This window comes from Taudactylus pleione, unplaced genomic scaffold (genome assembly GCF_031769625.1).
Source record: "Taudactylus pleione unplaced genomic scaffold, aTauple2 ptg000179l, whole genome shotgun sequence".
NCBI classification, from domain to species: domain Eukaryota; kingdom Metazoa; phylum Chordata; class Amphibia; order Anura; family Myobatrachidae; genus Taudactylus; species Taudactylus pleione.
In genome coordinates this window covers 24,920,208-24,932,722 of record NW_028284581.1, presented here as the reverse complement: position 1 = coordinate 24,932,722, position 12,515 = coordinate 24,920,208, and the positions used below count along the sequence as shown (strand labels likewise).

The 12,515-nt window shown below is 42.7% G+C and overlaps 1 long non-coding RNA gene across 1 annotated transcript in view; it reads left to right on the top strand.

The window, feature by feature from the left end:
• The window catches only part of LOC148519957 (uncharacterized), a 41,284-nt gene extending 30,900 nt beyond the window's left edge, over positions 1–10,384 (top strand). The window contains exon 3 of the long non-coding RNA XR_015878895.1: positions 10,181–10,384. This is a non-coding gene — a long non-coding RNA (uncharacterized LOC148519957). The remainder of the gene's footprint in view (positions 1–10,180) is intronic.
• The last annotated feature ends 2,131 nt before the right edge of the window (positions 10,385–12,515 follow it).

Below are 12,515 nucleotides of genomic sequence, written 5' to 3'. Positions count from 1 at the left end.
AGGCTAAAGAAGCCTCTGATTGCTTCAGAGGTCAGCGCTCCCAGTAATGCAGTGCGCGGGTGACGTCGACATCACCCGTGATGTGAGGAGCCCGCGTGTCTGCTGGATCCAGTTAGATCCACCAGGCGGCAGAAGAAGAAGCAGCAGCGACGGCGCGGCGGCAGAAACAGCGACGGAACATCGGGACTTGGGAGCCCTGACATCGTGGAGCGGTGCCAGCACAGAGGTAAGTTTCTTCATAGCTAGTGCTGGCGGCACGGATACAGGGGGAATTGCAGAAGGGGCAACTACTGGGGGGCATTGCATAATGGACACAGTACAGGGGGCATTGCATAAGGGCCACAACTACTGGAGGCATTGCTTAATGGGCACAGCTAAAGGGGGGATTGCATAATGGGCACAGCTAAAGGGGGGATTGCATAATTGGCACAGCTACAGGGGCATTGCATAAGGGCCTCAACTACTGGGGGCATTGCTTAATGGGCACAGCTACAGGGGGCATTGCAGAAGGGGCACAACTACTGGGGGCATTGCATATGGGGCACAACTACAGGGGGCACAGCATAATGGGCACTGGCATTCTCAATGTATTGTATGTGGTTCTGGATTTCAATATGTATTTTATGTGAACATGGCTATTTCAATGTTTCCTATGTTGCTCTGGCTTTTTCTTTCACTTCAACAGTGAAAAATGTAAATTGGGAAGATTATATAAAATGTTTATTTTTAATGTCCTGGGCTCACCCCCAGCATGACTAAAAATGGGGGTGTGACAAGGTCATGCTCCTGCAAATGTCATACCAAAGGTGTGCGCCCCAAAATGGGGCGTGGCCTTGGGACAGGCCATGCCCCTTTTTTTGCCCACGCACCGTAGGCACGCGCATGCTATCGGCTCTTTCTATTGACTACATATATTATTTTGGCTCTTTGCCTCCGACTGGTTGGCCACCACTGGTCTAGTCTTTAGCTGCGTGTTGGTCTTTGTCATGTCCCACGATATACTGTATATGTGTTTCATATGCTGTTAGTTATTGTCATGTTACCATTGCAAGGCTTTGCATCTTGTTAAACTTGTCCTTCCTGGTTTTCTGTAGATAAGATCTGATGTCATTACCCCTCCTTTCTTCCTGTCTGTAGCTGTGTGTGTCTGCCATTTTAGCTTTCAGTTGCTTCTTGTTGAGTTCTGGCAAATTATCATCTTTTCACCTACTATGTTATGCATAATTACAAGAATATCAGCTTGAAATAAACCCTCATCTGGATTCTTCATACGTGCCTTACTAGTTGAGTTGACACTGTCTGACAAGGGCCCTCATTCAGAGCCGTACGCTCTGAGCAGAGCGCACGCTCTGAATGAGGGCCGTCCTCCATAACTATGGAGCGTCCCCCTGGACGCTTGTATAGCTGTGGGTCACCACCCACAGCCTATACGAGCGTGCAGTTTGATGGCCGCGATGGTCTTGACCATCGCGACCATCGAAACTGCGAGCCGGAGCCTGCGGTTGAGGTTTTCAACCGCAAGGCCCGGAGTGATTTTGGCTCTATCAGAGCCAAAATCATTCCCACTGACATCACTAGTGATGTCAGTGGGCCGGCTTCTGACGGTATGCGTTCCCTTGGGAACGCCCCCGTCAGGGAGGCACGCCTCCGGCACGCCCACCAAAGGGGGCGTGCTGTCAATCAACATCGACAGCACGCCCCCTTTGATCAGACACAACGAGCGAAGGACTTTCCTTCGCTCGTCGCGTCTGGCGCATGCGCACGACGGAGCTCCCGCCGTTGTGCGCATGCGCAGTGCACAACATCGACCCACTTGCGAGCGGACAGCCGCTTGCAAGTGGGTCTGAATCAGGGCCAAAGTCTCTTGGTGTAAGTACTGGTTCAATACAGATATACACAGAGGGATTATCTCAGGGGCCTTACACTTACAGCCTGGTTACTGAGTCAGAATAGTCTCTCTAAACCAGTTTAAAGAATTATTTCATTTCTTTTTATATATCATATATTTCCCTTAGGTGTTCCATCATATTTAAGGTTATTTATAGAAATCTCAATTAAACCAATAGATACCAGCCAATTAATAATCATTGGTTTCAGACAGTCTACTCACAAGCAGCAATGAAGTTTACATTTTTCATATATCAAATAACAATTCAACCAAAACTGAATCGGAGCTAGATTCAACATGGAGCTTTGTTTATCTTAGTTATCTACATTATAGTCTAAAGGCCCCCATACATCAGCAATTGATTGCAGCAATCATGCAATTTGCAATCAATTGTGTATAAAAATCTTTCTTTTTTTCAATCGATTACAGATTGCACGATTGCTGCAATCAATCTCTGATGTATGGGGACCTTTAGTGGCATAATTAGAGTTTGGATGCAGCAACCTAGACCACTCTAATGGTGCATACACACGGTAAGATTTGTCAGATCATCGATTTTGTTGAACAATAACGAACGATTTCATCAACGATTTGAATGATTTTATCAATGATGAACGATTTATGACATTAATTAAAATGAATGAAATCGTCCAAATCTTGCAGTAAACACAGTCGATGTCAGATATCGTTACCTAACTTGCGGGAACGTGCATAGTTGGTCGATGCATACCCAACATGTCAACAATATGAACGATTGAACTATTTTTACAATCGTTATCGTTCAGATCTTTAAGAAAATCTGACCATGTTTATGCAGCATAAATGATATCTATTGACATTCTTATACAAATGTATTTAATACTCATATTTTATATCAAAACTACTTCTGGAGACATCCGGTGGGTGGAGCATCGTGATGGCCACATTTTATTTCCCCTCCGTCTCCCCCCCCCTGCTGAATCTAAGCTCATCTTTGAGTAAAACCGTCCTCACAGAGACTAAATATACAGCATCACTTAGAGGAAAAACAACTCTCTCCTTTGAGCTCAATATCTAGGTGCGCCGACTTGTACTTCCACCGGAATCCAGCCTGCAAAATTTGAGGCCTAATGGCAAACTGACGCCATGTCACGGCCTAACCTCTGGATACTTTTTTCTGGTGCCTTCTCTTTCCTCCCTTACCCTCTGAGGCAAACAAAACACAGTGAAAACAGCAAAGCACCGATCCCTGGATACACCTGCATGACGGGGCTGTGCTTCAAGTATATACCGCGATCTGGGCTAAAGCTACGCGACCTGCCGGTGACCTTTAAAGACGCGCGACTCCCAGAGGCACACAGCCACTATACCGTTCACCATTAAACACAGCTGAACCCTTAACGGTGACTACGTCCTGTAGACTGGGATCTGCCAGTGAAGTGTCCCTCCGTACTCACCGAAATCTGTCTGCCAGGAGCCGCTACATTCAGTTAGACCTGGGGTCTTCTGCATTTATCTGGACCTGAGATGCCTCATCTGCGTCAACCCTGCACATCTCACCGGCCCAAAGCTGTGCAGAAACAAGCTGGACCATCTGACTCAGACACTCTAAAGCCGATCCCTAGTTCCACAGCGCAGCAGACGAGCCAGCTGAAACTTTGGAGAAGAGGCAAGCAGCATCCACAAACATCTGTTTCATATCAGAGATGGACTAACCTTACTACTCTGTCTATTAAGCTCAGGACTGCGGACAGATCCTTTATAATTGAAGAAGTGCTCTTCGGTGACCGCAGTTATCCTCCCACTATATCCCAGTATCTGTTACCTCACACTAATCCTTTCTCCCCTACCAGGTGATTTTATCCACTTACCCCCAGACCAAGGGTGCGGTGTCTAACCTGCTGGGAGGTGTTCACCAGTGACGCTTCCAAGCAGGATATGGGCAAGCAGATCGCTGTCCCCTGGTCAGGGATCCGATGCGAGTGGGAATAGATAAAGACACACCGCTATGGCCCACTGCTTAAATAATCTCTGTAGAAATTGTACAAAGAAGCACACTAGGAAAGCTTCCTGAAGAGGCACTGTGAGAGATCAGAGAAAGAGAATCCCACTGAGGAGTAGGCTGTGTAGATAACACTGAAGGGAAGTGAGGATCTGCTGCTAATATGAGGGAAATTAAGGCTATACTGTTGTCACTGAAGGAGAGTGATGATTGCACCAGTTTGGATGACGTGTCTGTACACAGAGTTGAGCACAAAATACACAATGTGCAACTTCTGACGCACCGGTGCAACAAGAGGTGGCACTTGGAGTTGCAGACAGACAAGGTGTACTGACTCACTGCTGCACCAAAATATGACACTTGTAAATAGCACACAGGTAACGATGTTCTGTCGCACTGATGCACAAGGATATAGCACTTGTAAATAATCACTAGAATATGTCCAGAATATACACAGGAAATACCACTTGGGAGAGTCTCTGGAAGATTGCATGTGAAGCCTGGAACGAAGCAAACAGCAACCATCTGGGATTAGCGAAATTGATCAGGCAATTACCTGTTCACCTGGAGTCAGGGCCGGATTGAGGGCCACATGGGCCTGGAGCTGAAAATGATCAAGGGCCTATTAAGAGAAGCAGATGAGGTGTGACCAGGGCTGTGTGGTGTGGCCAGAGCCACATGGGAATATACACCCTCTACAATCTCAACACCAATGTCTCCGTAAATATGTAAAAGAAAAAAATGCTGTATTTTGTGAGGTAAATAGAAATACAATTTTTGCAGATGGTCAGTCAACATCATGCTGTCATGATGATGGGCCTATTTTTATTTGGAGGCCTGGAGCTGTAGCTCCATCCGCCCCATTGTTAATCTGGCCCAGCCTGGAGTCCTGTTTATACCCCCAGCTACAACTGGATAAGGATCTATCAGGTGATTCAGCCAAGATGGCTGTGGTAAGTAACAGCCAATCCCAGGCAGAATCCTGACAATACCTAATTAATATTCATTCACTCTAAGCACATCCATGCATACTTATTTTGTATCATAACATAATCTACGTCAGGAACTTACTGAATACATTCGGTATACTATTCTGTTTGTCTATTGTATAACAACTCCACCACCTTGTGGTTCTACTAGTGTACTACACCTACTTTTATAATATCTTGTACTACACTTCTTTTTTCTGTTTTTTTTTTTTTTAAATCTTTTTATGAAGGATTTTTAGGTTACATTTAAGTCGTACATAAAATAAAACAATAAATATTGAGATAGCGTATATATGAGCATCAAGCAAAGTGCCTGAAAAGACAACAAATAGGTCTTAATATATTACAATAAGTGCGAAAAATGCAATTTACAAAAAAACATCAGAGTAAATAAAGGAATGTGAGAGGTAGAAAGAGAGAGGGAAGAAAGGAAAAGAAAAGGGGAGTGGATAAGGAAAGAAGGGTTGCGCCAGTCAAACCTGAATAAATCTATTAGGAAGAGAAGAAGAAAAGAAAGCCTATATCTGGGAGTAGGATTAAATGGTTGTAAGTGGAGGTTCAGCCTTATAAAAAGAGGTCCATGGGGTCCAGACTTTTATGAAGTGGTCAGGGGTGTCATTTCAAGTTGAGGAAATATGTTCCATCCTATAAGTAGTCCAAATAGCATTAATGGTAGCAATTGGAGAGGGGGCTGTAGCAGACTTCCATTGGGCTGCTATCATACACTTAGCGGTGTTCAAAATATGTTTAATCAACTACTAAGTACTTGTAGCACTCGGGATGGGGCAAGAAAGAAGGGTATATAGAGGGGTGTTTGGGATTTGAATACCGGTCACCTCTCTAATCAGTTTGTGAATATCTTGCCAAAATTGTTGCACATGAGGACATGACCACCAAATATGAAACAGGGTTCCTGATTGTCCTGACAGCCTCCAACAAAGCGCAGAGGAAGTAGGATATATTGAGGGTAAAAGGGTAGGAACTAAATACCATCGAAAATATAATTTATAGGAGTTCTCCTTGATTCTTACTGAGATTGAACTTTTGGAAATTGCAGCTCTAATGTCAGACCACTCATTGGGGGTCAGAGTCTCGCCTACATCTCTCTCCCAAGCTATCTCATGGGCTTCCTGCTGAGGTTGATTATGCGACAGAAGTATTTGATATATTGTAGAAATGAGACCTCTAGTGGCATGATGGTGTTGGCAAAGGGATTCTATGGGAGTTTTATCTACATCTGGATTTGACTTTTTCGTAGTCTGACAGAAGTGACGAATTTGAAGAAATTGGTAAAATACCTTATGAGGAAGAGAAAATTGGGATTGAAGATCAAACAATTCTGGGAAAGTTTGTAGAGGAGACCAATCCAATGGAAAAAGAATGTTGGGTTTGGTCCAAAAGTGAAATGAACGATGATTCATTCCAGGAGGGAATCTGGGTTATTCCATAGAGGGACTAAGGGCCTGATTCAGAGCCGGACGCAATTAGCACTCCCTCGTCCAGAAAATAGGGGTGGCTATTCAAATCAACCATTCGCTCTTTGCGGTCTGTTCACGCCTCTAGGTCTGAATGAGCGAACAAAACTTGCGGTCGTTTTTTGAAAAAATACGCCCCCTGGCCGCTCGCATCCTACGTCATGTCCGCTATTTATTAGATTAATCGAGTACATCGACCAGGGTATGAACTGCTCGCTATTCTTGGGGTTGGTTTTTGCTACCACAATTTTGCGAGCAGTTCTGGCTATAAAATAACCCAGTGACGTGGTCAATGACGCTGCTGTTTTAATTATGCACACCCATAAAATGCCCGTTTTGACCTTTAAGCACGCCTGCGTTCGGATCTCCACTCCCCGTTTTCAAGCACCTTCCCCCGTTACCACCCACATAGGCCTACTCCTGTCACTCAAATTATCAGGCATTCACACATGAATTTCGACCGCATTGACTGGTTCGCGCATGCGTATAACGATCCGTACGCATGCGCAGTTGGGCAAACTGCTCGGAGCGAACGATCGGCCGCTTACGAGCGGCTCTGAATCAGGCCCTAACAGCGGGTGAGAAGAGCAGAGATTGTATAGTCAAGAACAAACATCCCAAGTAGAAAGAGTGAAACGTACAGTATGGAGAATTGTAATAGTGGGTGGACAATGGCAGGGAGAACACCAGAGAAGGCTATAAGGGGAGTATATTGAAAGGGTATTTGCTTCAATATGTGTCCAAATTCTTTGATTTGGGGGAGCATGCCAAAGAATGCATGGGGTAAGTTGAGTCGCTCAATAGTATTTGATGAGGTCAGGGGCACCTAGACCACCAGAAGAACAATGCTTTTGTAATAGACGCATTTTAACCATGGGTAGTTTACCTGCCCAGATAAAGTGTGAGATCTCTATCTGAAGATTTCTTGGTATCCTAGTGGGAATATGTATTGGGAGCGTCTGCCATAAGTACAATAGTCAGGGTAATACAGTAATTTTTATTGAAGCCATACGACCAATCCAGGAACTAAATAACTTATTCCAGTTACTGAGGTCAGATTTAATAGAGGTAAACAATCTCGGGAAATTAAGATATATAGAATAGCAGCGCTGAGGTTACAATTAATATCTTGCCGGATGCACCAATCCGTTTAAATCATAATACATACATACATAATAATTTTAGTTCAAAAAGTATTTAATAAAAATTATATATTTTAAAAATGATATACATACATTCATTGCCGCCTCCCATGATGTTAAATCATTCACAAGATCTTCTGATGTTGCTAGTTTCCCGGGTCTCAAAATCCTCCTATAGAACAAAATTTCTATATAGGGAATTAATCTCACCGAAAGACAAAGCAATTTGGTCAAAAACGTTGAAATCCTGGCAAGCAGACTTCCCCTCTATAAATACAGAGAAAGAACTATTCTATAATTTTGAATCCACCATGCGCACCTTAGGTTCTTCCCTATTACAAGAAGTACATCTCAAAACCCTAAACAGAGCATATATTGCCCCCTCTCAACATAAGCACATGGGGGTCTCAGAATCAGGGTCCTGCAGTAAATGCAAACATTCAAATGCCACCTTTATTCACTGCATGTGGGAATGCGGAGTGATTAAGAAGTTTTGGAATAATCTAATGATAGAGTTAAACAATAAATTACATCTTAACCTCACTCTAGATGCATTAGCCCTACTATTTGCAAACTTTGCTGGATGGGAGACTAATCCCGACATTCAATCACTAACCCCTTTCCTCACTGTACCTATTACTGTGGCTAAGAAGGTCATCTTAAGACACTGGACCACACATTCTAAGCCCACTATCCAAGAAGTAAGAGATTTACTGCTAAAATTAAAGTATTACGACAGATATTCTACTCTCCCAAATATAGAAACGGGAGTGATTAAATTCTACCGCAAATGGGGGAGATTTGTGGAATCTTTAGATCTTGAGGTGCAGACACAAATAAAATTTTTGAAAAAACTGATTGGTTCCTCCTTAAGAAGTTATCATAAACTTTGGGTCAATTTATTATCAAAAAAAAAACAAGGTAGATATATATCTGTATTGTTTGAATATATATTTATGTATGACCTTCTGAATTATTGGGAACCCGAGATCACATGTTTCCGCACAGTTTGCTCTCTACTGGGGGACACCGAAGAACCAGTTGTTAGTTTGATTTTAAGCCTCCACTCTCATAAGACTAAAAGTCTGGTTGATGATCACTGAATACATCTCAAAACCTAGAAATTCTGTACACGTATTACTATTTTCCTTCCCCTTTCCCTCCCTATTGTGTTTCCCCTATGTCTATTATCTAATGTTTAATGTTAAATATCTCCCTATTAGTATTACTCTGATAATAACAGATTGGTCACTCTATTTCCATAATATCTCTTTTATAAGGCACGTACCAATCTATATTGCTATTTTTTTTTCTTTATATATAAAGTTAAACGTGTTTCTTTACTCACAATATGCCAAAATTTTTGTAACCAATTTACTCTTTCATGGTATATCTGTCAAGAGTTACTTAGTAGAAGAGATGATTTACGTTTTTGAAAAAATCTGTGTATATCACTTTTGAAAACTCAATAAAGAGATTTTGAAAAAAAAAAAATTATATACATACAAACACAAACATTTTTTACAGATATAAAATGGTATCGGCTGTGAACTTTCAGAACCAAAGGGTGGAAAAACAAGTGCATGTTATTTGCAGAAATAAAAGTCACTGTTGCTTGTTCCGATTAATAACACTGGGCTGGATTGGGACAGGATAGTTTGGTACCTATAGCTCCTTTTGGCGTGGGGGCATAATCCACAAAAACTGGGGCACCGCTGGAGGAAAATGTCCCGTAATTATAGGTGGAGGGTGGAAACGATCCAATTGTAAGTAATATGTCCTCACCAGTATTGCGATGTCCCTGTAGTAAAACCTCATCCACTGTTTTCCAGAGGTCAATTCCAATGTGCATAGGTAGTCCCAGTAAGGTATTGCTGTAAGCACTACAGTATAGATAAATTATGCAAAGGCCAATTATAAAAATTACTTAATAGAAAAAGTGATCTAATACTGGTATACAACAAGGCACGTACATATAACAACATAAAACATAAAATTCTACTTGGAGAGATTAATCTCTTCTGTAGCTTCAAGCTCAATGAAGGTAATATTATAGTATTAAGGGAACCTGCCTAAGCGTTTTACTTCCCCTATTTGTAGTAAGTGGTAACTCAATGTAATATTTGTGTGTGCACGTATATAAAATTGATTCTTAGGACTTCTTAGCGGCGTAGTAGTTTGCACAAATGTCTATCTAGATGAGCATCCACAAGGTATAGCCTGGTGTGTACAGCGGAATGTAAATACCTGTTCTTTTGGGTCTGTAAAGTTCCAGAGAGTTTACCTGCCGTGGGATAGAATATGCAGTTGCTCTGGATCTTCCGTGCGTGTCACTCCCCAAATGAACTTTAGCAGGCTCTAGTGAAGGTTAGACATATGTAACATTTTCACACATGTATTTTTCACCTCACTTCTGACATATGCAGTAGCTGCTCCTATCTATCTAACACTCTTGTACACTTAACCTTTCTCACTAGAGTGATGCCCTGGGGTGGCTCAGCTGGGCTAATTTGGGGGTGTTCCACACCCTGGACTTTAGTCCCAGTATGTTAGGGACCTACCCTAAGAGGTTACCTGTACGTGGTGGGTAGGCCCATAACCTTGGCCATGATTATGCTAAAACCTCTATTTATTGCAAAATGTATATATGTAATTAGTAATGTTGGAGTTGTGCACTTGTAATTTTTCCTTTTGTGTCCCTAAAGACTTGTGTAGGGATCATTGAGACAATGGGAAGGAGTGCAACCGCCTACTAAGTTGAGTCTATAGACAGACAAACGTGCCTTTTCTTCTGAACTATTATCAAATGAAACCAGATCCCAGATTATAGATCTGAAATTCCTATACCAGATGTAGATGTAGCTATTCACCATGTGCATTTGAAACCATTGTGACATTTCCTACCATTACTTGACTTTCAAACTGAAATAATTCTACTCATTGGAGATCCTTCCCTCTGATGAAACTGCAATGGATACATGCAGAGAAATGTGAACTTCAACAGATTCAGCTTCATTGAAAAGGTAGAGTGCTTCGATCTACCCAGCACAGTGAATTAATCAGTGGATTTTCCCCTATTGCTACACTAAACCATGTTATCAGTCATCCGAAAACTGAAGCTGGAAATATCAGCAGCAAGTCAATCATGCCAGGAGTTAAGTTCACAGAAGAGGTGGTTTGACAGTACACTTACCTGGAATGGTGGTCTTTGGAAGTTAGCTGCAACACCTGTAAGTTGATCCAGTCGACAACCATTAATACAGAACAGGAGACCTGATGGTAATGATGCCTCATATATTGTAAAAAAAATGTTCCTTATATTCAGAGAGATCTTTTTGCTTGTAATGTTAAATACATTTATGTAATTTTTTTTTTTTTTAGGTATTTCAATAACATGCTTTGAATAAAAAAAAAGATCCACAGGTGGTGTTCATAATTTCAATTGTGATACTGATGAGATCTGTAAAGGTGGCCATACACGGCACGATATACGCGCCGATCCGACGGATCGGCACTATTTAGGTGCTATATCGTGCCGTGTATGGGCACAATATCATACCGGATATCGTGCTGCGCGATCCCATGGGGTCGTACATGGCATCCCCAGGTCTTCCTGCAAAACCATCTGACCTGGGATGTGATATACGATCCCATTCAAATGGTGGAGGCAGGAGCCGGCATATCGTGCGGTCTGCGGGGACCGCACGAATGCCGGCAGTGACAGCGCGATCTGTCTGCTGACGGATCGGCAGTCGCACTACACGGTGCATCGCACCGTGTATGGCCAGCATATGACATACACTGTTAAAGTCTCTGAGGACTGGAGTTGGAAAACACTGGACTAGACTCTGGCCCCAGAAAAACATATAGTGCCCTATTTACAACAATCCGCATTTAAAATGCAGATTTTATAGTGTGATATTTCTGACCGAATTCGCATTGTGAATTCAGGAAATATCAAAGGAATTTATTAAAAATCCCTCGTAGGGACAGAGCTTGCGATAAAGCTCTATCCCTCCGAATCCCCACCGTAATCTTTTCACTGAATTTTTGGAAAAAACACAGTGAGAAGGTGCTGTGCATGCGCCGCTACACCCACCCCCTTACTTTCACTTACCTCCGGTCAGGTCATCGCTGCTCCGTTGATGTCCTCCCTCCAGGGCTCCGGTCAGCTGGTCTCCCATCCTGCATTGTGACACGGTCAGCTGTTTAATGCAGCAGCTGAGCAGGGGAGCAGGGTAGCAGTGCAGGAGCCAGGAGACCAGCTGACCGGAGCTCAAATCACCTGCCCTGGACTCAGGTAAGTTTTTTTTTTTGTTGCAGTGATCAGCGTGTGGTCTGTTTAGACAACATAGCTGATCATTGGGGCCGGCTCTCGGCTCTGCCCTGCCTGTTAGAGCAGAGCAAGAGTCGGGGAACCAGAGGAAACCATGGAAAACACCATCTCCAGGTGGCATTATTATCACAGGGCTTCCCTCGGAATTTTTTCACAATATATTTTTAGTAAGTGGCCAGATCACATTTCCCATTACAATTATGGGAAATGTGATCTGCTTACTAAAAATATGTGATAATTAGGATTTGGAGTAGAATTCGTAAAATTCTACTCCAATTGCCCTTTAGTAAATTTAGGTGATACTAAAATAATGTGAAAAGGGTGGGAAAACACCCTTTTTCACTTTATTTTAGTAAAAATAATGTTACTAAATAGGCATAATGAGGATAGAATATCCTTTATTACATGAGTATGTAAAGAGCTGCTGAGGCTTTGGGCAAGCCTGGGTGCTGGATACATTACTATGGTGCTTACCACTGCTTTGGGTGCTTTGATCATGCTATCGTTGAAGGGTGGGATAATGCCTCCCCTCCACTCCTGGGCCCCTACTGAGGCCTGGACCCAAGTACAACATACATTTTGCAGATTATTAATGCCATCTTCAGCTCTATACTGATATAAGCAAGAACATGTAGAGTTAAGTCGCACAGCCACTAGGCGACCAGGGAAATATCGTAATCGTATAGTCGTTCCCCATCCCCTGC